The sequence below is a fragment of the Triticum urartu genome, chromosome 4A (genome assembly GCF_056163025.1).
Source record: "Triticum urartu cultivar PI428250 chromosome 4A, HENAU_Tu73, whole genome shotgun sequence".
Classification (NCBI taxonomy): domain Eukaryota; kingdom Viridiplantae; phylum Streptophyta; class Magnoliopsida; order Poales; family Poaceae; genus Triticum; species Triticum urartu.
In genome coordinates, this window is record NC_141876.1 from 534,365,662 (window position 1) to 534,371,076 (window position 5,415).

Below are 5,415 nucleotides of genomic sequence, written 5' to 3' on the forward strand. Positions count from 1 at the left end.
ATCAAGGTGGACTATGGTGGAGGGGGGCACCGCACACGGCTAAAGGATCAAACGATCAATTGTTGTGTCTATGGGGTGCCCCCCTGCCCCTGTATATAAAGGAGCAAGGGGGTGCGGCCAGCCAGGGAGAGGGCGCGCCAGGAGGAGTCCTACTCCCACCAGGAGTAGGACTCCCCCCTTTCCTAGTTGGAATAGGATTCGGGAGAAGGAAAGAGAGAGGGGGAGAAGGAAGAGGGGGCCGGCCCCCTTGCCCTAAACCAATTCGGTTTGGGCCTTGGGGGGCGCGCCCCACACTCCCCTTGCTTCCCTCTATTTCCACTAAGGCCCATGTAGGCCCATTAAGCCCCCGGGGGGTTCCGGTAACCTCCCGGTACTCTGGTAAAATCTCGATTTCACCCGAAACACTTACGACATCCAAACATAGGCTTCCAATATATCAATCTTCATGTCTCGACCATTTTGAGACTCCTCGTCATGTCCTTGATCACATCCAGGACTCCGAACAACCTTCGGTACATCAAAACATATAAACTCATAATATAATCGTCATCGTAACGTTAAGCGGGCGGACCCTACGGGTTCGAGAACTATGTAGACATGACCGGGACACGTCTCCGGCCAATAACCAATAACGGAACCTAGATGCTCATATTGTCTCCCACATATTCTACGAAGATCTTTATCGGTCAAACCGCACAACAACATACGTTGTTCCCTTTGTCATCGGCATGTTACTTGCCCGAGATTCGATCATCGGTATCTCAATACCTAGTTCAATCTCGTTACCGGCAAGTCTCTTTACTCATTCCGTAATACATTATCCTGCAACTAACTCATTAGTTGCAATGCTTGCAAGGCTTAAGTGATGTGTATTACCGAGAGGGCCCAGAGATACCTCTCCGACAATCGGAGTGACAAATCCTAATCTCGAAATACGCCAACCCAACAAGTACCTTTGGAGACACCTGTAGAGCACCTTTATAATCACCCAGTTACGTTGTGACATTTGGTAGCACACAAAGTGTTCCTCCGGTAAACGGGGGTTGCATAATCTCATAGTCATAGGAACATGTATAAGTCATGAAGAAAGCAATAGCAACATACTAAACGATCGGGTGCTAAGCTAACGGAATGGGTCATGTCAATCACATCATTCTCCTAATGATGTGACCCTGTTAATCAAATGACAACTCATGTCTATGGTCAAGAAAAATAACCATCTTTGATCAACGGGCTAGTCAAGTAGAGGCACACTAGTGACAATCTGTTTGTCTATGTATTCACACATGTATTATGTTTCCGGTTAATACAATTCTAGCATGAATAATAAACATTTATCATGATATAAGGAAATAAATAATAACTTTATTATTGCCTCTAGGGCATATTTCCTTCAAAAATAATATAAAAGTGTATAATAAAGCCCATAAACATCCAAAACAGATAATATAATAGCATGGAACAATCAAAAATTATAGATACATTGGAGACGTATCAGTCACCGCCGGAACTAGTGTTTGGTTTTTCACCGGAAGGCAGACGGAGGGAGGAGGCATTCTATCGGTCTTTAGATGGCAATGCGGAGTATGAGGAGTTGTTGGAGCGCGACCGCCTTGCGGAGGAGCAGCGTATCGCCGATTTGCGCCCCCAGCGGGACATGGAGCAGCAGCGCACCGATGCTCTGAGTCGCGAGCAGAGCACCCGCAACTGGGCTGACTACATGGAGGCCGGCTCCCGGCAAATAGCCCTGGAGGCTGTCGGGCACGCACGCGTTCGCGACGCCGAATTTTACTACTAGCTCGTCAAGTGGGTTTCCCTCTTAGAAGCCGAAGCTTCGGTGGACCACGCCGGCATGGAAAGGGCCAACGCGCGTGAGCAACGCGCCCTATCGCACCTCTGGCAAGTCCGAGGCGAGGCGGAGGACGCCGGTGCCGGCGTTCAGCGTGTACCGCCGATGGCGGCCTGCACCGTCTAGTTAGCTAAGAGTAAGTTAGTACTTGTACACTACTAGAGTATTAGTGGGAGTAGATAGTTAACTTGGCTATGATGGTTGTCAACGTGGAAGTTCAGTACTCTATATCTGGATCAGACCGGTTACTTTGCTTTGAATGCTGAACTTTCCGTTTGAACGTATGGAATGGGTTGTTATTTTTTAAAATGGGTTGTATTTGTCCACCACGGGTTTAGAGGCTGACTTGTGGGCCTACCTGGTTGACGCATACACAATCAGGAGATGATTGTACATGGAGAGGATGACAGCAGGGACCCACCAAGGTCATGGCAGTATGCAAGCAAGTGCCTCCTTATTTCAAGCCAATAAAAAATGGCTTCTCCTAATGGATTTCTGACATCTGGGTCCCATGCTGTCGGCATTCTGGGAACGGGGGTCCCCAGACTTGCGTGCCTGCGGCCTGCGGCGTGGCTCAAAGGGGGGCCCAGCACGGCCCATCTTCATCAACACAGACCCAAGACCCTCGCGAGGGGCCAAGCCTCGCAGGGCGGACGACGCGGAGCTTCCTTAGGCACGGCCTCATCAGGCTGGCTCACGAGGAGGCGGAGAGACCAAGGCGGGGTACCTCACGAGGTGCCCGTGACGCAAGCCATGACGACCAAGGGCGCCAGGCGGGTGCCAGCCCGCGTAGTGTCCTCCTTTCCTCTTTGGTGCAAAGGGGGCAAGCGCAGCCGCGGAGTACCGAGGCATCAGGCAAAGGTTGCCATTTCGGTGCAACAAGACCAAGACCAGGAGGAGTACAAGATGGAGGTCATCGTGGAGCCCAAGACAGCGTCACCATCAGAGCTTTGTGCAAGCGAAGACTACTTTTGTCAGGGTAGCTAGTACTAGCTGTCCCCCTTCAAATTAGCCCGCCATTGTTGGCTCCCTTCCCGCTCGATATTTGGGAAGAGGACCAGGGCCTCTATAAATAGGACCAGCCACCCACAGAGGAGAGAGAGGTTCAATCGGAGAGGAATCAGAGAGAGAGAGAAGGGTGGCTGAACTCCTCCCAGCAGTTCATCGCCCCAGCCAAGAACAGACCCTCGCGAGGCTGTTCTTCCTTGTATCATTCGTCATCATTAGCCCAAGAGGCAATCCACCACGCCACACACTGGAGTAGGGTATTACACCACAACGGTGGCCCGAACCAGTATAAACCCTGTGTCTCTTGTGTTGTTCTTTCCATAGCTTAGATCTTAGCGAGGCGGAGGGGTGCAGGTAGGTAGGAGGCGAAATCTCTGCACGCACCCCAGTGTTCGAACCCCAAGGGTCTACCGGAACCTGAAATCCGACATTTGGCGCGCCAGGTAGGGGTGCGCCGGAATTCGTCTTCCACCACCATGTTCTTCTCCGACCATCGCACCCATGTCTGATGCTCGTCGGGCCCGCGCCGAGCGCCGGGCCGCTCTCGCTTCCCGCGTCGCCCAGACGGCTCCTGTCAGCGGGCGTCCTCACCGTTCCCCGTCACCTGCCGTCAACGCCTCCATCGGCCCGGCGGGGGACGAGCAGCAAGCATCGTCTCAGCATCCGTCCGTGCGGCAAGACGGCCGCACCGCAACTCCCTCGCTACCCCCAGCTGGTTCTTCGTCCCCCGCGCTCCGCGCACCCATGGAGGCTCAAGCTGCGCTCATCGCGGCAAACGAGCTCCTGCGCTACCGTCCTGTCGACGACGTCTACGAAGAATGGCTCGACCGCGTCGCCGAGCTCGTCCGCGCCGCAGGGGCCTCCCCTGCGCCGTCCGCTTCGCTGCACCGCACCCCGCCCAGCGCGGGCGACGAAGCTCCGGCAGCGCCCCGGCCGCCTCCTCCTCAAGAAGGCACCATGGCTCCAAGGCGCGTGGCCCCTGGGCGGAACCCGCTCCGTCAGGTGCCAGCGCAGCAAGAGCAGAGCTGCCAGGAAGTCCCTCGCCCGCAAGAAGCTGCCCGGGTGCTCCCTGCTCCAGCACGTCGCGACCATGCTCCTGCTCCCGCACGTCAAGACCCAGCTGCAGCGCGTGGGGACATGCAAGACCAAGCTCTCCGTCACCCAAGGCCTCCCGTGGCCACAGTAGCCTGCCGTGCCTTCACCACCGAGCTACGCAGTGTCGCATGGCCCGGCAAGTTCAAGCCAGACCTGCCTCCTCGCTACGACGGCACGGCTGACCCTGCGGAGTTCCTCCAGCTCTACGAGCTGGGCATCGAAGCTGCCAACGGAGACGAGAAGGTCATGGCAAACTGGTTTCCCATGGCGCTCAAGGACGGGGCCCGCACCTGGCTCCTGAACCTGGCTCCAGGCACGATCTCCTCCTGGGACGAGATGCGCACCCGCTTCATCGCCAACTTCCAAGGTACTCGCGACCGGCCACCCGCCGTGAGCGACATGCGCCGCATCAAGCAACAACCCGGGGAGACCCTGCAGAAGTACATCCAGCGCTTCAACAACGCACGCCTCAAGATTCCCAGGGTGACTGAGGAGGCCATCATCTCAGCCTTCTCCGACGGCGTGCGCGATGTCAAGATGAAGGAGGAGCTGGCGATGCATGAAGACCTGTGCACTTCTTTGGAGTTGTTCAACTTGGCAACCAAGTGCGCCAGGGCTGAGGAAGGGTGTCTCTCCCTCCTAGAGCTGCCTGCCGCGGACCCGGAAGAGAAGAAGCCCAAGGCCAAGGATGTGAAGCGCAAGGGGGCTGTCGTGCTCGCGGCAGAACCAGACACCAAGTGGGGCAGAGATCAGCCCGAACCTTCCAAGGGCAGCCGGTACTGTGTGTACCACGACCTCCACACCCATAACACCAACGAATGTCAAGAGCTCCGAGCCGTGCGAGAAGGAAGGATCGGCCGTCGCCCCAACAGCGGTGACCGGGGCTATGGTCGAGGAGGAGGAAGGAACACAGGACGCTGGGAAGACCGTGGCCCGCGCCAAGGGTGGTGCGATCAACCTTGCGAGGATCGCTGGCAAGACCCGCCTCGCGAGGGAGACTGGAGGGGTCAGCCTCGCAAGGATTGCCCGCAAGGCAACACAGGCCTCCCTCCGCTGCCGCCGCAACCAAGGAGAAACGAGGACCGCCACCAGGACGAGGGGGCTGGGGGCTTCCAGGAGCCGCGCGCGATCGCCTGCATCCTGGGTGGGGCTCAAGCCCCAGCCTCTCAACGCATCTTCAAGCAGTTCGCCCGCGAAGTGAATGCAGTCCTCCCCAGGCTCGAAGCCACGCGCCCTCTCAGGTGGTCGGCGTGCGCCATCACGTTCAGCTCAGCAGATCAGCTCAAGTGTGCGGCTACAGCCGGAGTCCTCCCGATGCTCTGTTCCCCAATCATCAGCAACGTGGTGGTCACCAGGACCCTCATCGATGGCGGGGCAGGGCTCAACGTCCTGTCCGTGGAAACATTTAACAATCTCCAAGTGCCCTACAGCCAGCTTCAGCCAACCAAGCCTTTCTCCGGAAT